The sequence below is a fragment of the Pteropus alecto genome, unplaced genomic scaffold, assembly GCF_000325575.1.
Source record: "Pteropus alecto unplaced genomic scaffold, ASM32557v1 scaffold50, whole genome shotgun sequence".
Lineage (NCBI taxonomy): Eukaryota > Metazoa > Chordata > Mammalia > Chiroptera > Pteropodidae > Pteropus > Pteropus alecto.
The window spans coordinates 2,155,794-2,176,410 of NW_006431918.1; positions in this window are offsets into that span (position 1 = coordinate 2,155,794).

The window sequence follows — 20,617 nt, forward strand, 5'->3', positions numbered from 1 at the left end:
GACAACAGTCACAGAAGGTTAATTTAGGAATGAAAACCCCAGGGTAAGTCCTCAGGGACAAATTAACAAGTGCCCACTTGAGATTTATGCGGTTGGAGAGCCGATTGCAAAATGAGTTGGATGATTCAAAACATATTTTTGTGGCGCTTCTTCCACCAATTATGGAGCTTTAGGAATAGAATGGGTTTTGAAATAAATATCTGGGAGGAAATACAGGGCTTTTCTTGGCTTAATTTTGGCCAACGGCCCTAAGCATTTCATTGTATACCTCTGTGTGTAACAATTACTGAGAAATGAAATTATTGATAGAAAAATATAATCTCTATTTAAGGAGATAGTGTAAATTTCTAAGTTAAACATTGGTGAAAAATAAAATAAGTAGGAAATGTTTTCAAATTATATACTTAAATGCAAATATCACGTATTTCTGATAAAGTATTGTGATTTTCAATTTAATAAGTAATTGTGAATACCTACTGTGAATACTAATCTGAGTACCAAGAACAGGACTCCAGGTATTTACTGAAACAAAACACTGAAAAATGTAGGAGTATTCTAGAAATAGGCCCCATATCTCATTATTGTGGTACATCACACTTACTCCTTTATAAGCTCGAGATGGTCTCAGTATGCCGAATTTTGCAATGAGAGCAATTTTCCGCCTTTACTGTCATGTATTAATGTTTCCACCTAAATATTTTGGTCTCTCTTTAGACAGCTCACTGAGTAACACTTGAACAATTCATTTATGTATTTTATGCAGAAGAGATAGCAGAATATAGAGTTAAAAATTGGGGTGTGAAATTCATCTTTAACATTGATGACTTCTTCATTGTGGTCAGGCCACAATTATTGAGTACTGTTTGAGGACAATGAACAAATTAGTAAGCAGAGCACATCAGAGTTAGAAGGAGCTACAGAGCTCATGCATCTTGAATACATTATCTTACAGGCTCGGGTTCATTCAGTAAGAACTTACTGACTCTGTGTCAGCACTGGGCTGGCTACTGGAATCCAAACATGAGAAAATGTAGGCTCGAATAGGCCCTGATGTGACCTTGACCCACTCTCCACACTCTTCATCCTGCTCTATATTGTCGTATGCTCACCTTTAGAGACATTATAAAGATAAGATTTCTAGTCTCCTGGCTTTAGTTGAGATTAGCCAATAGGAACACTGTCCAGAGATCAGAGAGTAGGGGGGAGAGTGAAGTCAGGGTATTTATCCTCTGTTTCCTTCCCTTCAGGATTGTTATGAGCTGGCTGTATCCTTAGACTGCCAGGGAGCCCTCTCCACACAATTCTCCCTCTCTGGGTTCTGATAACTGCTCCCTCTCCCTGCTCCTCCAGGCTAGCAGTGTGGAGGCACCGCACAGTTATTAACCCCCGGTTCTACATCATCCCTGGTGGTTTTCCGTTACTCTGCCCACATCTTTGTTAATGGTGCTTTAATTAAACTCTCCTTAAGTGGCCCAATTTTATCATACCATCTATTTTCTGTTGGGACCATGATGGATATATAACCTACAGAATGGCTTTCTGTTTATTTTATTTATGATGCGCTGTGAGGTGTTTGTAAACCAGTTTTTATTTAAGGTTTATAAAGTTCTGATTATTGATGGGACTTAGCCATATGTAAGCCATTGACAGATGAGAGAATCGTAGCAGAGACCAAACGGCAGAGTTGGTCCAGTGGCATTGGAAGTTTGCGTTCAGTTTGCTCAAGTCGGTTTTGAAATAATTGGTGGCTCAGTTTTCTTTGAGTCTAAATTCCATTGAGTGGATTTCTGTCTGGTGACAGATACCTTTTTCTGTCTACTATAAAAGTCACAGTAAAAGGCAAGTCATTGGGTTTGGACTGAATTGTGACTGAGTCTGATTGACAGGGTTGCTCTAGGCCTATGAAATAAGGGATGCCTTCCAAGGTCTGAGGAGGCCTTGGTGTCTTGCATCCCTACCCTCAGCCCTCTAACCACGGGCTTTTGGCTAAAAGTCCTTCATTGTAGAACTCATTCTTGAGTTTAAGACTTTTGCTTCTTGTTCAAACCATACTCTTGGTGAGGTTAATAACACGTTAAACTATTGGTAATTAAAAGTGACCCCAGGCAAAAGTGTTTTGGATCTTTCTGAGAAAGTTTTCATTTGAGAACAGAGAGAGATCTGAAGGGTTTAGATCCTGGAATTGGTGTATAAGTGAGAGAGGAGGACAGTGGGGGCAAAGAGGAGACCCTTTCATGTGGGGAAAAAGTGTATTATCAATTTCCCAAACTTAAGAATGAGATATGGTTTAAGAAAAAACTGAGAAAACTGTTTCTCAATTATAGAGCTGGGTGCATGGGAAGCCAATAGTGAAAACAATGAAAAGCACTTAGAGCAAACTAACCCACTTTATTGGTCCCAGGTTTTGACATTATACACAAATATATATTACTGTGAATAGGACTCAGTGAAGAATTAATAATAGTATTTACTGATTACTTTCCATATGCTAGGCAGTGTTCTAAGTATTTTACATTGGTTAACTCATTTGATCCTTATAACAATTCCATGGGGAAGGTGCTATTATTGGTTTCTGTATTAGTTTCTGAGGGCTGTCATAGCAAAGTATTGGCAATTGGGTTGCTTCAACTACAGAAACGTATCATCTCACAGTATCGCAGCTAGAAGTCTAAAATCAAGGTGTTAGCAAGGTTGGTTCCTTCCGAGACCTATGATAGAGACTGTTTTCTGTGGTTCTTTCCTAGTTTCTGGTAGTCTTAGACATTTCTTAACTTGTAGATGGCCTTTCCCTATGTCATACAGTCTTCCCTTTGTACCTATATGTCCAAATTTCCCATTTTCATAAGGACACTAGTCATACTGAATCAGGACCCATCTCATCTAAACTTGATCATCTGCAAAGACCCTATTTCACAGGTACTGGAGGAAGGGACTTTAACATCTATTTGAGGGGGCATAATTCAACCCATAACACTACCCATTTTAAAGATGAAGAAACAGAGGCACAGAGAGGTCAAGAAGTCAAGTAAGTTGTCCACCATCACTGAGACAGTAAGTGCTATAATCATCATGCTCTACTGCCTTTCGTAAAGGAACACAGAGAAGTCAAGTAAGTTGTCCACCATCACTGAAACAGTAAGTCTCAGTGTGGAGATCCAAAAGATCTTTATAATGTCTCTAATCATCTGTAGATCACACCATCTATAATCATCATGCTCTACTGCCTTTCGTAAAGGAAGTCCAGGTATAGAAAGCCTGGATGACAGTACAGCGGCATCATTGCTAGGGTTCCCATGTCTGCCTTAGTTTCCTTGATCAGAATTATATTTACCAGAAGAAGAGAATACCCTGTAGTATGAGGAAGTCTCATGAAAAGTATGGCCGAGAAAGCAAAGGTGCACCACAAAGTAAACCTGAGACAGCGCAGGACATGACTAAGAGGCAGCATCATTTCCAATGGCCGTTTCCTGAGGTCAAAGATCCCTTTATGGCCCAGGCCTTTTCCCTCTTCCCGCAGCATCTAACATAAAGCTCTGCCCGCCTGGTTCCTCCTATTCCCTCCATAAGCACCGCTGCTGACTGACTTGCCTTCTCGGCCAGCCCCTGCTATGTCACAAGATGGCATCCGCAAGGGAAGGCGAGATTCTCTTCTTGATTCCCTGCCAAGCTCTCGGGAGGTTTTGGTCTGAGTGCTGCTACAGAAAGATCAAAGAAGAGACAGTGCACTTAATCAACTTCAGATTTTTATCCTCTAAGTATGTGTAACTATGTGGTAACTAGTAATGATTAATCCTCACACTTCATCTGAATTCTAGGACATTTTCTAAATAATGCGCCATCAATCTTCCAAGCAGCTTTTAACACAGATAGGAAAATGAACATGTTTTCTATGACTCATAAACAATATAAATGTGCTTAATAAACCTAATTTTATAGAGATTATGATGATGATTCCTCAGCCTGAGAGAAGTGAGTTCTCGGGGCAGATACTTGTTGAGTCAAAAGCTGTTTACAGATGCAAGGATGTCAGTGAGTCTGTTTGATACCTGGTGATTCATAAACACTAACTGTATATTCAATAATGTATGGTTCCAGAGAAAATTCCTTCCTTAGAATTAAAAAGGCTTATTTTTTTAAAGGACAAAATCACTACTTATAATTATAAATTTAAAATATGAAAGTCACTCACTCTCATTATCACCCTCTTTCTGATTCTCTAGTGATAATAAATGTTGACAATTTGTGTACATTCACAAACGTTTTTTCCCCGACATATATAAACATGTATATTTATAAACTATATAGGTCTATATATTATTTTGCACTCATTTTGTCACTTGGTAATACATGTTGTGGATTATAAAATATAAAAAATCTAAGTCATGCTTTTTAATTGCCACATACTTATTCTAGCCTAAAAGACATTTAACCCTTCCCCTGTTGATGATCATTTATATAGTTCCCAAATATTTCATACTGCAAACAAACACTGCTACAATAAATATTCTTGTGAGCAGAAATGCTGTAATACTCCTGCAGCATTGTTTGCCATAAGAAAAAGAAATGTTACGATTCTTCTCGGAGAAGGTCTGGGTGCCTTTAATATAAATTTCTAAAGGAAGAATTGCTTTCCAAGGGTAGGTACATGTATCAGTTAGTTATTTTCATATAGCCGTTTAAAACCATCTATTATTATTTATAAGATGACATGTTGGCTTAGTAGTTATTCTTTCCTAGACTGAGTCATAAGTCTGCGGTCAGCTGTGAGTTGCCAAGGAGGTCCTGTTGACCTTGATGGTTCTCTCCCACATGTCTGGAGGTTAACTTGTTGTTGGCTAGTCTAGATAGCTTCAGCATTTCTCCCAGAAAATTCTCCCGGGTATATTCGCACGGCAAGACGGAAGTCAATGAGAGGAAGTGAAAACAAGCAAGCATTTCTTCTAGTCCCTTGTGTCAAGTTCACTATTATTGCATTGGCCAAAGCAAGCCACATGGCCCAGTCCAGAGTATGTGTGGGAGAGCGTTAGCAAAGGAGTGAAAAATTAGGATCATTTTTTCTGTCAATTTCCACATATATTTAAAAAGTTTATGTATGTCGCCAAATTGCCCTCCCACGGGATTTAACTAATTTTTACCACTACAAATGGTTTATAAGGGGACTTTGGCAACAAAATTCAGTCTCCCAGTGTGAAAAATTAGGAACATAGCACGATATCACTTCCACGACCCTTGTCCCTTCCTTTTGATTTCTGCTGTTACGTTCTAGGACTACTGACCAAGCTCATTATGATTACTGCTTCTTTTTATTGTATAGTTTTTCTTAAAGATTTATAACATTTACATTCTTTTTTTATAACTTTAATTAAGGCAACTTTAATAGTTTTTTTGCCTTAGCCATAATTAAAAAGGAATTAACGTTTACTTGGTTAGTCTTTTTATAAAGCAGCTTCCACATTCCTCAGAATATATATTTTGAGTTACATCTTAGTTGGATAAAATTTTATTAAGTTTGCAGAACATGGTCATGGATGCCATATTTTCTGGGATCATTCATATCTAACAGTTCCTTTTTGTTGCTTTTATGCATGAATGAGCTGAGGATAACTTATCGGATCACATATTTTTCCTTATTTATCTACTGTCTTCTGGAGTTGAATACTCCTATAGAGAGCTTTAATATAGATTATTTTTTTCCTCATTAATTCATTTAACACCTACTTATTGAGCTTCTACCATGTGACAGGTACTATTCCAGGTACTAAAGGTATGTAAATAAACAACATACCCATGAATATCTCTGCTTCCCAATTCTAGTGGGAAGACAAAGATAATAAACAAAACAGATAAGTAAATATCTGTATAGTATAGATAAATAAGTAAATATAAGTAAAACAGGAAAAGGAGGTATATAGAGTGCCAGAGTGAGGGTTATCTTTAAATGGGGGTAGTCAGGAGAAGAGTCCGTGGGAGAGTGACATTTGAAGGAGATGGGTAAACAAGACCTACAGATGTTTGGATCAAGAACATTCCAGGCAGGGAGAACAGCAAGTGCAAAGGCCCTGAAGTGAGCACGTCTGGCATATTTGAGGAAAAGCCAAGAGGCCTCTTGAACTGGAGCATAGAAAATGGGGCGAAGAGCAGAGGAATGAGGTTAGAATGCTAACTAGGGTTAAGATCAGGTTGGGCCTTGTAGAGTGTTCTAGGAATCTGGGCTATGTCAGAATGGGTTATAAACACTAGGTGGGTTTGAACAGAGAAAAGATAAGGTCTGATTAATTTTTATTAGGACCATTTATTTATTAATTTTTAGCTGTCTATGGTCTTCAACTTTTTTTTATTACCCCTTCCTTTAAAATTTTTAATTTTATGATTTTATCTCTTCTCTGACATCTTATTTCACAGATACTTTTCTTTGTTTTCTGTCAGTGCAAAGTCTAAACTGTAATTTCTTGGAGACTGTATCATTTTAGAATAGTGTTTGCTGTCGTTGTTTTAGTATTCTATGTCCTTTTGAAAAAACTGTTTTTTTCCTTCTCTAGTATTTTTGCATTATTGATGAGCCTTTGGATTTCAGGCTTTTCATTTTTGAAAGGGGAGTATGTGGTGTCTAAGCCTTCTCATTGCCCTCAATAGTCTGGGTGTGTTCCATTTTTCACCCTTCTATTTTTATTTTGGCTTTCTTTGCACCCTTATCTTATCATGTGAACTAGAGACAAGGTGTTGATGGTTTAATGTTCTGTTTCTGAGGGCAGCGGGCATAGTTGCTGGAAAGAACACTTACCTTCAAGAGACCTCGACTATGTTTCTGCTTCTTTCTCCATAGTTACATTAAAGACATTTTCAGAGGAGCACTTCTGTCCTGGAAAAGGATACTTCTGGTGCTTCCCCTCCTTAGGGGGAGTGCATATGTGGGTGAGTGTGGTGGTGCTTCTGGCTTCTGGGAACCACTCTTTAGTCTGTGCCAGTAAAGAGGAGTATCTAGAACATTACACATGCCCACCCGTAGCAGCTCCTATATCATCAAGTTGAGTTTGTTCCAAACTGGTATTGGTGAGGGTTTTCTGAGTTTATTTTCCTTTTCTGCCTATACTACCCTCCTTCTCTGGGAGTCAGAGCAAGTCATTATTATGTTAGTTCTGGGAGCCTATTTTCTCTCTTAATGGTTCTATTTCTGGATGAAACTTTTAAAAGATTGGTCGAGTTAAGCTTTCTCTACTTGTTTCACCAGTAGTAATGTGCTCTCTCTTCACTCTTTTTATTTTTGGAAGATAGTGTTACATGAGTTTATGCCTCTTTGCCATCTTTCTCTAGAAGTTTGTGTTTAACGTCCTTGAAAAATCCTCGTAAAACTTGCTTTTGTGGCTAGTTTAAAAAGCCATCACTATTCTAGTCTTCATTATGTCTCTCTTCATCATAGGACACCGATCATACACATCAGAAGAACTGAAGTTATATGCGGTAATGCTTAAGGCTTCTAAGGGAATAGAATTCTCCAGGCAACTTGTATCATTTTTAAAAAAAAATATATTTTCACCTATGACCCCAAAATATACTAAAAAGTAATTCGATAGAAGTTTTGGCTTCTCTCTTTTTGAATTCTTTCAATTTTAAAATCTATTTTTTAACTGTAATAAGAAACAAGGGACCTGGCTGGAGTTACTTGAGGTATATGTATTTGTTTTCTAGGGCTGCTGTAATAGCCACAAACCAAGTAGCTTGGAACAACAGAAGTTTATTCTCACAGTTCTGGAGATTAGAAGTGGGGCAGCAGGGCCATACCCTCTCTGAAGACTCTAGGGGAGAATCTTTCCTTGCCTCCTCCTAGCTTTAGGCAGTCAGTGGCTGGCAATCCTTGACACTCCTTGGCTTGCAGCTGGATCATTCAGTCTCTTCATCACTTGATCTTCCCTATATGTCTCAGTGTCTCTGTGTGTCCTCTCCTCTGATAAAGTCCCTTTTAGTCCACCCTAGCCCAATATGACCTCCTCGTTACTAATTGCATCTGCAATGACCCTCTTTCCAAATAAGTTCTCATTCTGGGGTTCTGTGTAGACTTGAAATTGGAGGCTATATGATTCAACTTGGTACAGCAGGGAATTATAGCAGTTAGAATATAGAGAGTCAGTCCCTCAGAACTAAGGAGCATGTAAGTGTTGGTGTTTGAGTAATGTACCGGTGAAGGAAGATTACAAAATATGGTTTGTCCTCTCTATACAATTAATTACCCAACAAAGCTTGAGACTAGGGTGTCTCCAGGTATGGCGTATAACTTGGGGTCAGTGAGGGAAAGATCAAGAACATCACCATCAGAGAAAAGACCTTCAGTCTCACAATGAGCCCGTTTGTTTCTTAGAACATGAGAATAAAAGGTTGGCTTCTGACCCAGAGGAGATTCTACAAAGTGGGAGCTGCCATGTAGCAAATACACAAAGAAACCAAAATGGTTAGATATTGGTTTGAATAATGTCTTTCCAAGAGCCTCTGGTTGAAGTGGCTTTATCCACAGCCCCAGGTCAAGAACGGTATTTGTCTTTCTTCTGGCAGAGGATGCCTAGTCTGCAGTTCTTCCGTGGAGTTGACTTGGGAGGAGGGGTTTATGAAGTAAGGGAGAACACAGTGGTGAGGAGAGTGGGGACACTGGTGCTTGACATTCTATCTCCAGGAAAGTGGACATTTGTGATTGGCACCATAGCCACTGTCTCTTCATCCTCCTCTAATCAGCCATGCCAGTGTGGAGAAGGAGATTGAGTCCTTTGACTTTTGCCTGAGCTTAGAGTTCTTTTTAAAGCTCCAGAGTTGCTGAGAAAACTTGACCTAGCAGGAAACCAAGTATTTACTCTGCTCTCCCATTTACATAGATAAGTTGATTACTTTTGAAAATAAACTATGTTGTTGGCTAATTAAGAGTAAGAACTTCTTAGTCACTTGAATTTCAGAAGCCTCCTGATGCCGATGAGGAAATAATAACTCAGGCATTAAAAATGGCTTTTTCTATTTCAGTTATCTTCTATTATTTGCCCAACACATGACCACAGAGATATAAAACAAATCTAATAAAGGGCGAGGTTACGCTTAGCAACTTCAGGCACAGGAACCTGTTTCTGAACCAAATCCCCGGTGGTAGGACCCCCTCCTTATGTTGTGCTTCATAAGTAGAAAGGAAAGTGAAAACCTCACCAAACACGCTCAGTTGCCAAGGAAACACAGCATTGTCTACTGAAGGAAGGAGAATCGTGAACTTTCCAGTCTTGTTGACTCACTTCGAGTCGATACCAATGATCCTGAATAAATGTTTTGTCAAACAACAGGGCCCTGTTGTCCTTTGCATGGATGGGAACCTTACACAGAGTAGAAATCCAATGCTAATTGATTATTTCTTTGAGAATGTGGTCTTGCCACTATCTCTTTCTACATAATTAGGTGGTTTTACTCTCTATCTGTCTTCCGCTCCCCACTGCCTGAGTGAACATCCACAAGGCAAAGAACATGTACCGGTGCAGAGTGGACTCAGATTAATGCAGTTCAGACCCACACAGTTTGAGTCTTACTCAGGTTCTGAGCAGCTAACAGTTTAGAGACATGCTTAAAATTATGGCCCCCTATTGATGAGCCTTTCATTATTAGATGGCTTCACAAGTCTCCACAGAAAGCTCTGGTTGCTATTATGTGACAAGAGGCACCTCGTGACCGTGTCAACAGTAGAAATGAGAAAGAAGAGCTTATAGTCATCCTTGTGGATCACATATTCTAAGCTCCAGGCATAGAGCTTGAGTTGAGCTTGGGTGTCCTCTAAAGTCACACTGGCCATTACTTCTTAATGTACAGAGCAGTCTGAAGGGAAAGATGATCATGCCCTGACTGTATTTTCATTAGGGTTTGATGTGGCAACAGTTGATTATGCAAGAATCCTTAGAGGATGATGCAAGTATGTAAAATATTGCGATTCTTCTTTCAATGATGAGAAAAAGAGAGACTTAAGAAGCATCAGGAAAACTTTCTTTAATGTTTATCTGGCTTCTGATAGAGTGCTGAGTTCACGTTAGACTCTCAATAGATAGTTATTCAATGATTGAATGGCTCCATGACTATTATACTGTAGAAGGTCATTAAGAACGAATGGTCTTTGAGAAAGGAAATAAAATGAGAAGAATGAAATTCAAATAAAAGATGAGGATCAAAAATCCTATTGATCATCAGGATCGATTTGGTTGATTTTGCTGGATAGTCTCTTTTTTTTTCTCATTGATCTAAATACCCACTTGAAGCTGAGTTCATAGTTGAGAAACGTGGCTTTACCAGACAGATAGGATTCCCTCTGGGTCACTTAGTGTCTCTTAAGAATAACAGGGTGCAGGTATGGAGACCATAGAAACACGCACAGTACCTGAGAAAATTTAGGTGTTGTGCTTGTCCAGGTCTGTACTGGCTTCATTTTATAGCTTCTTTGTTATGTTGTTTTATTTCCCCCCTTCACTTTTTTTCTAAAATTGATGGTTTCCTGGATAATCCACGTCAGTGTTGCCTAGTTCTTATTAGATGTTCCGCACAAATGTCTGGCTGTCACTCCATAACGATATTCAGTTGTAATCAAAGGCAAACCTAGCCTTTACACTGCTGAAGTAAACCTGAAAATCAGCAGCAATTATAGTCCTGTTTGTTATTTTGTCTTACCTTCTGAAATTTCAAAATGTGTTAACATTTTAGCTAATGTGTTTTAAAATACCTTCAGATAATGTATTTTACTTGGTCTAAAATCTAAAAAGGTTTGGAGGAGCCATGTGGTGATACAAATGGCTGGTGCATGATTGAGAAAATTATGCTGAGGCTGTAGGCCTAATACTGGCTGGGCGAAAAAAGCTAACATTTATTTCGCACTTCTCTATTCTGGGCTGCATGCAGGTGCTTTAAATAGAGTATAGTATTTAATACGTAGAACAACTCTTTTAAGTTAATATTATTAGGAGCCTGAACCGAAAGAAATGGCCATTTTTGTACAAAATGACTGCATATTGGCAATTTCAATTGGTTCAACCTAATATTTTCTTTTTATGGAGTGAAAAGCAGATGTGTAGAGAGATTAAGTAGTTTTCCAAAATCATGCGGTTTCAAATTCAAGTTTTATGACTCTCAGATCCATGCTTATTTCACTGTAAGAATAGGTTTGCCTTCCAAAGAGGCTGTGTTATTAATTCTCTGTTGATGGAGGAGAAACCATTTAATACTTCTGCATCGTGGTTCCCAAACCCCAGTGACCTATTAAAACCACCCACCTACTTGACAGAGTTATAATCAGGATCAGGAGAACTTCTATGTAAACCTGTTTGGGGAATATGTCTAGAAACTTATTACCATATTCTTGTTTTTTAGTCTAGAAATGTGGCCAAATATATAACATCAACCAAAATAGAAACCACACAGCTTTCCTTGATACATACTATATTGTTATAGTCTCCCCCTAAAATCTTTTAAATTTATTATAATTGGGAAAATGATCTTTTTCTATAGAAAAATAATTTCATAGCTTAGAAATGTTTTGCATTTAGCAGCTGAAATGATTAAAAATGAGTAAATGTTATTAACTGATTTCTTAGGGGTAGTTTAATGAGTTTGCTCAAAGAAAAGAGAAAGCCTTTACTGGAATGCTTGGGAAGTCCACTAACTTTAGATGTCCACAGCATCCAGTACAGATTTTCTTACACATAGCAAATACTCAATAAATATTAAATGAATAGCAGAATATGGACAGTAAAAGAGAGAGAGAGAATGAGAAATTAAAAATAACTTACTATAAATGCTGATATCAGAATGCCTTTCAAGACCTCCGAATTTCCTTCAGAATTGTCTGGAGTATGGTAATGATTAAGAACTGTTAACATTAATAAGGTGATTTGTTTTACCTGAATGTATGTATGTAGGGTCCAAACACATATTCCTTCTTCTTCTCCTGGGTATGCCTAGAACACATATGTGTCGTGAACTATATTAGATGCTGATGAAACAATGGCAACAGACATGTTCTCGCCATTATCCCACTCACAGTGTACCTGGTACTCGAGAGTCTCTTCCTGGGAAACTGATTTCATGGAAATTTGAGTAGGTTCTTTGAGCACAGCTTAACGAGGATGAGCGGAGGACAGTTGTCATTTGGGTTTTAGTTAAGGAACATGTACAGGAACAGGAAATTGTTTGGATGCTTTGGGAACATGTAGTCGATGCTTAGCTGATGAAAATCATGATGTTTACCTGCCCAGCTCCTTCTGCTCGGAAGTGAGGATGTCAGATGCCGGAAGGAGGGTGTGGTATGGGAAGGGAGGCACTTGCAGCACAGCAAACCTGAGCAGGGACGTGAACTATTAGCTTTACGTATGGATCACTAGCCATTGGTTCTCTGTCCTCAGCTCTGTCCCAATCCTGGGATTTTCTTCACACCTATATTTCCTCAGATTTTCAGCAGAATATTTTGTAGTGAACTGAAAAGCTTAGCACAGGTGGTAAGTACTACTTACATGTTATTTAACCATAGAAATATTTTTTTAAAAGGCTTCTCATGGCATCAGCATGAGATAATCATAAAGGTGAGCAATTTTCTGCTCATAGTCTGAGCGTCTACCCACTAAGACTATAGCAAAATTTATTGTTATTTTAATAATGATAAATTTAATATAGTAATGATTATTAATAAGTCTTATATCTCTAATTAGAAAGATTTGGGTTATAACAAAATCTGGGAGTACACGCCAAAGTGCATTATCCAAGAAGTACCCAAGAACACATGAATATGATGAGTTAGCAAAGTGGGCTAGAGATTACATAATGTTTGTAACTAGCACCTGAGCATCCACCAAGGTGAAGGCTGACATCTGGGGTGTCATCCAGGATATTCCCAAATCATGGCAGACAGCAAGTCAACATTGTTTGTTTGCTATCTGTGATCTAAATGAATTCAGGTCCTCATTTCACCACTTTTATAAAGATATCCCTTCACACATATACACAATGGAATATTACTCAGCCATAAGAAAGGATGAAGTACTGCCATTTGCAACAACATGGATGGATCTTGAAATTATCATGCTAAGCAAAATGAGTCAGACAGAAAAAATTGAGAACCATATAAAATTGAAAGCAACAAACAAGACAAACAAAAACTCATAGACACAGACAACAGTTTGGTGGTTACCAGAGGGAAACGGGGAGGAGAAAGGTAGGTAAGAGTGAAGGGGGTCAAATATGTGGTGACGGAAGGAGATTTGACTTTGGATAGTGAACACACAATGCAATATACAGATGACATATTATTGCATAATACCCTTGAAACCAATATAATTTTTTTAACCAATGTCACCTCAATAAATTAAAAAAAAAAAAAAAAAGATATACATTGAGCAAAGCATGGTGAGATTCACCATTCAAGTGACACTCAAAGATCTGGCTTCAGGGTTACAAAGATCAGTAACAGTGGTTATGTGTTGGTGTGGGCTACACACATGGACCTTCATACAAAAATAGAGAATAGGCTGAAGTTGCATTAAATTAAAATTTTAAATACCATAACTATTAATGATTTATCTCAGATGTTTCTTCAAAAGGTTCTACATCTCTCAAAATAGTATTCTTAAAAATTTATAATTGAGGTTTATGAAATATGAGACTAGATTCACTTAGCCTGTTTTTTTGTTTGTTTGTTTGTTTGTTTTGTTTTGTTTTTTTGCCTAGGTAGAGGTTGGTAGAGATTGGTAGTGTACTAATGTATAAAGTAATTCTTTAAAGGAGGGAAGATTTCACTGGGAACTTACTGTGGGGTTGCCAAGGGTAGAAGTCAGTCTGGAATTAGCATGAATTTTGAGGATGTTGATTCACCCATGCAGAACTCAAAGGGATACTCCCTTATTTTTTTTTTTGCCATATGATTCTATTAATCTTCTTTATAACAAAAGTCTGCATGTAGCAATTCACAGTCAGAGTCAATCCTTTTGATATTGTTTGACTGCCAGCATGGAGCTCTTTCGGATTCCAGTTCTCCTCCTTGGGGGTGTGACTTGGATCAGTATGAGTGGGTGGGTTTGGAAATGTCTGTGATGGTAGAGACATCAGTTAGTTAATGATTGCCAGAGTTAGCAAATAAAAATACAGGACACCCAGTTCAATTTGAATTTCAGAGAAACAACAAATAATTTGTTTAGTATGAGCATGTCCCAAATATTACACTAAATTTTTTGTCAATTATCTGCATTTTAAGTTTAACCGAGTTCCCCTGTATTTTATCTGGCAACCCATGATTTAATTAGAACTTTAGTGGCGGGAGCTACCACTTAAAGGCTGACAGAATTTTGCTATTGACATTTGTTGATGCTGTTCTTTTGCACAGTGATATTTGGTTGCCCCCCTTTAAATAATTAAAGAAAAGGGATAATGAATTCAGGACCCTGGGCACAGAGTTTCACTGGGATTTTTTTTTTTTTTTTGTGGCTTGCCAAAGGCCACCCCTCTCAAGGTGTCCTGTGTAAGCAGAGGTGGGGGGTGGGTAGGAAGTGACCATGTTTGCATTGACATAGAAGTCTCCTGAGAGAAAAAGAATTAAGATTCTCTAATGCCTGTTATTGAAAGTTTCCACTGAATTAAAGCTTGAGTAATGGGTTAAGATGGTCTTGACTGACCCCTTCTTGCGAATAAAGATCCCAATGGTCTCAGAAGGAAACCATCCTAAGGTCGGGGGACACTGAGCTGGTGGCCTAAGTCACCTGTAGATATGTTGCCCAGTATGTGCCACAGGCTGAAAACCCCCTCATCCAGTTTTCATGGCAAAGAGTGTGCTATGGCAATACCATTAAATGTGTGACGGTTAATCTTACGAGGCCAAGATGTTAGATTCTTTGCAAATGGCACACGAGAGAGAGTAACGTCATTTTCGTTACTGGTACTCCTGTGGGTAGGGGCGTGCACACACATCTGGGTCAGCAGTGCTAGCCACAGAATGGGCAGTGATGCGGGTTAGCAAAACTGTGTTGCAGTTTGGTGAGCTCAGGTTTCAAACGTCATCCACCATGATCTCACTGAGCTCCCTCATTCCACACTCACTCCCCTTGTGGAGTCCTACTTATTTGCTTGATTCCTTTTCTCCCCCCAAGTGTTAATTCTTTCAGAAGTCCATTTCACCCTGCAGTTGGGTTGCTTCTGCCTCTCTTTTGTCTCAGTTGAAAAAATAAACATATTGGAATGTGTTATTAATTCTTTTTCCTGGAGGCTACTTGGCCCTAGCATATCAGTATAAACTAGGGAGGGCGGGAATGGGGGCTGGGGGGAAGGTGTGTGGTAATGAGGAGGTAGCCTAATCTTAGCCTCGCCCCTCTGTATTTAAGATGACTAGTGCCTGGCACATCGACATAGTCAATAAATATTAGTTTCCTTTCACCTCTCCATTATCAACTGTCCTGGAACCAGCTAGCTAGTTTTATACAGAGAGGAGAGGTCAGGAAGAAAGGTAGTAGAGATTTTCTTTTCTTTGCTTCCAAGGGAATTGTGAAAGGTAGAATCTGTCAGGTAAGTGTGATAGAGTGTGAGCCGCTAACTACTTGGTGACTTTGTCTGATTTTTAGTCTTAGGACCTTGCTTTTTCCTTCAACAAGATGAGAAGTTTGCACTAAATCAGTGCTCTATAATCCTGGGCGCACATGAAGATGACATGACAAATAGCCAGAAAAATACAGCTCTTGCCAGGTTGGCCATATAATTTACCATCCAAACTAGGATCCTTAAAGCATAAAATGGGGAGCTAAAAATAATTAACAGGCACTGATTGTTCGATTAAAAGTGTCAAATGGGGCTTTTAAGGAGAATCTGGAATGTATTTTCTCCCGACATATTCCTGGAAATTCTGACTTAATTGATCTGGGGTATGCAGGTCGCTCCAAAAGCTCACTGGGATTCTGGCATCAACTTGTGAATCACTGGAATCTTCCTGAAGTCCTTTGAACTGTGTCTAATAGGACTTCAGGTCTTTTATGCTGTGGAGCCAATAGTTGGCTAATGTGAGTGTCTAAATTCTGGGTGTTTGTGTTTTGTCCTTGGTTGGCATTATTCACTGCTTTTTCTGAGTCCTCTGGCTACCTTTTCTCTTTCCTTCGGACCAGAAAGGGACAGGAATAAGAGGAAAATTCTTGAGGCCTGTTTTGCTTATTTTTCCCTTAAGAGAAACTTAATTCTAAAGTAGCTTCTCTGCAACCATGACCTACCACAGAGAAAGTAGATTAAAAATTTTTTGTACCCTCTGGGAAGAACGTGTTTACTCGTTCCCGATTTAGGTCATATTAGTGAACAAAGATTAATGGCACATCCAATTAAGGTGAGCACTAGGAGTCGCGTGTGAAGCACCGCTTTGGCAGTCACTGACCTCAGCATCTCAGCATCTCCACCTTGCCTGGAAGATACTGAACAGTCAGCTCTTTCAAGTAAGAGAAAATCACATTTATTACTTAAGTAGGACTTAATCTGGCAACACAGATATTTTATATTGCTCTTTTAGAAACTGAACTAATTAAAAAAAAAAAAAACCTCTGAAAATGATGTGCCAATCAGAGTATCCATGCCATGCTCGTGGTCTCTGAAGAGATGCTTCTTAGTCATCCATGTGTCATACCATGTGATAGCAATTATCTACTCAGAGGCTATTGGATAAGGGTAGACAAGGGAACCCAGAACAGCCACCATCACAGCAGAAAAGATGACATGAGCCAATATAATTTCCTTTCTCCAGAACACCAGCTACGATTGAGAAGGCAGTTAGCATGCAGGGAAGGAGCAGGATGTAAAGGCTGGAACATAAGAAAGGGCGGGGAGAACATGGCAGGACACTTGCACCCCAACAACATGTGGCATCAGGAACTAAGAGAAAGCAGACGCAGTGCTGCCGAAAGTGTGGCCTGAGCTTCAGAGCTGGCTTGTGTGTTGTTACTACTCTGCAATAAGCGAAATGAAAGGGAGGAAGCTGAGCCTTTGGACGGTAAAGCAGTTTAACATTACTTTGACATCCAAATGTGTGATTTTCTGTTTTATAGAAGTATTAGTCTATGATGAATTGGGGAATAGTGGGGTGTGGGGGTGGGGAAGCATTCCTGGACCATAGATTGTTTGAGAACCACTAGATTAGAAGCAGTGGCTCATGCATGGGAAGAAGGAACTGCTCGGAGAAGCAGAGTCACATGAATGGCTGTTTTCATGACGATTCGTGAGCAGCTGTTGGAAGCCTTTAGAGTCACCTTGAGTCCCGAGCCATCCTGTCATCTTATCCTACTCTTCCTGGGGTCTGGTTTCTGACACTTGAGTAAGTTTCTTTCTTCTAACTAAAGAACATATGAAATCAAAGAAAAGAAATCAAAGAAAAGAAACATCTACAGAATTGTGTTGGGACTTTTAATTTATTATATAATAGAATTGAGGAATGTCTTTAGATTTTTTTCATTTTGCATACTGAGTTGTCATACCATTTTAAATGAGAAATGTAGGATTTAACAATTTATTGATTTAATGACAGAAGTGTTGTATGGACTGGTGGGCCCAAGAGGAAGTCAGCTAGACAGCAAGGAGGAACTATATGGCCCATGAGAGAAAAAAATCATCGTAAGAAAGGAGCCAGCAAGTCATTCAGGGCATAACATGAGTTTGTGCCTGATCCTACCCTGCTACTGATGCCTGTGTTCCCTAGACAGATTGTAAAACTGAACAAATGTATCAGCCAGTAATTCTGCTGGGAATTCCTTCCTCTTTGCTTGCCAGTGGAGGGGTGGGATGCATGGAGGGCTAGGATCTTTTCTCCTGGTCAGAGACACAAAGGCAGGGACACTGAGGAGCTCCAGAGAGCTGTAGTGGAGAGACCTGATGCCACTATATTATTGGTAGCCAACAGCAGGCCAGTCCCAAGTGTGGGGAGCCTGCACAGCAAGTGTCGGGGTTTGACCAGCAACATGGTGGGGTGGTTTGCAAAGGTTCACCATGGCAGAGGTGAGTGATTGTGGAATACAATCAAGAAAGACAGTAAATACGTCTGAAGCACAGGGATGGCGGGGATGGAGGTAGCAGCACAAATTACAGGTGAGGCAATCGTACCCACCCCTGCTCCACTGCCTTTGAACCAAAAAATATGGCGTATTCATAAGACCCAAGAATGAAAAAGGGCTGACATCCTGTTGTTTTACAGGCAGTGCTCTTGATCTATTGGATCCACAGAGTGTCGTAACCCAGAAAGCAATCTGTGATTTGTTTGCGGGACAGTGAAATATACGGGCTCAGTCAGAAAGGAGGGTGTTAGCGAAGTTTTAGCTGTGGATGTGGGGATAGTTAGGAAGGCAGATTGGGGCATCAATAATTAAGGACTGCAGATGCCAGGCTCAAGAGCCTGAATTTATGCTGTAGGCCATAAGGAACCACTGAAGGTTACTATAAAGTGGAATAATATAGGGGAAAGACAATTATACAGTGTAGATTTAGGCTGATCCTAGGGTGTTGTGCTGAATAGGGTAGGGTTTATGCAAGGGGATCTGACACAAAGTCTTATAGAAATATTGGGAGTCTTGATCAGGGGCATGAAGGAGGGAATGCAAGAGAACAGTTGTGAGAAAAATTAAGAAAACAGATATTAATAAGATTGGGGTTGATTACATATCTATTTGGATAACTTAGTCGCTTTAGTCTCTTGCATTCACTTTAGTTGTTTTCTATGACATATTTTAAGCTACAAATTGATTAGTCAATGTAAAGAGTGAGTTAAATAGACCTCAAGACATCCTTCAAGAGTTCCTAATGCAAATAGGCAATCACACAAAAATGTGCACTTAACAAATGTAAAATCTCATTGATTAAAAAAAAAGTGATTGGGAAAAGAGTCAGATTAAAGCTCAGCAGACATTCTGAGTTACAAAACATTTGAAAAGAAATGTAGTTTTATTTCAAGTTTATATAGAACTAGGTACTCTAGGTTAACATTACACAGAAAGATTTTGTTTTAATTAACAGCTAAAATTTTTATAATTAAGATTGTTCTTCATCTGTAATGTTCTTCTAAATAATAAAAAGGTGAAGGGATTAAGAAGTACAAATTGGTGGTTACAAAATAGTCGTGAGGATGTAAAGTACAGCATAGGGAATATAGCTAATAAATATTGTAATAACTGTATATAGTGCCATGTAGGTACTAATTGGGGGATCAATTTGTTAATTATGTAAGTGTCTAACCACTATACTGTACACCTAAAATTAATGCAAAATAATATTGAATGTCAGCTGTAATTGAAAAACAAAAAAGAACCTTTATGGCCATTATTCTGGCCGAAATCCACCCATCATATGTTGACTGTGTGTTGGGTCAGGCAGTTATAATGCATTTCCTAGGCTTCCGGATTGGAGGAGCCATGTCTGTACACCTGCGGAGATGCTCACAGGATTCTAGTCTTTGACCTTGATGTCATGTGGGTTTGTCTCTCTTGAGAAAGGAGATGAATATGTTTTGCATATGGAAGGAGGAAAATACACATTTGGGACCAAATGGGGAACTGTGGCAGATAATATTATTGTCTTCAAATCTTCATTGCTCCCCTGTGGCAGGATTATGCCTCCCTGCATCATTTTATCAGATTTAGCCACATTACTTGCTTTGGAAGAGAAAATATGAGTAGAAATGAGAACCATTTCCTAGAGTGGAGTGCAGAATGGCTTAGGGTTTATGCAAGGGTTTATGGTTCTGTCCCTCTCCCCTACTACCCCCGCCATCTCAGGAAAATGGTTCCATCATCAGCCTATGTCTCAGGACAAAAAAGACCTGTAATAGATCGGACCATGAGTTATGAAGGATACGTAACACAATCAAGAAATAAACTTTGTTGTCTGCTCCTAAGATTATGGATTCATTTGCTATTGCTGCGTAACTTAGGTGAGTGGATCGATTCTTTCTCTTTAATATTTTGATACTTTAAAGCAAAATTTGTTCATATTGCATAGATAGCATTCTATCCTGTACTTTTCCTCTTAACTTTATTTTGAACATTGTAAAATATCCAGAAGTGGTCTTCAAAACATAAAGACAAATCGCTTTCTTATTCTTAAAATCAGCTGAAAAGTTAGGTGCAGGAGAATGTGCAGACAGAGGTGCCCTGAACAAGATTTAGGGTCATTTGGGTTTTTACTCTTCGCTTTTGCCAGGTGACTTTTGCCAGGTGGTGGTTGAATTTATATCATAGCTTCATGAATTAATTGAACTTAGTCTAATTTAAAAGAATAGTAAAACCCTGGCTGGTTTTCAAAGCTCCTCTGACCTCTGCCATGTTCTTTTATCACGTGTTCTAATAATTAAGACTCTGCCACTTAGAATGGTGTGCAGCACAGAGAACTTAATATTCCTTCTTTCATTTCTTATTATTTCCCTATTTCTTTTTATCTTTCTTAAATTAGAGAGGATCTATTTATTAACTAAAAAGGGAACGAGGAAGAAGTATATTCATGAAAATAGATAGAGCATATGTACCTTCAAAAAATCTGACATGTGGTTTGCTATTATTTCTTATGTTTATTTTTTAACTTACATTAAGGAAGCTGACTTTCTCATGGCCTTGGAACTAGGCCCTGGATT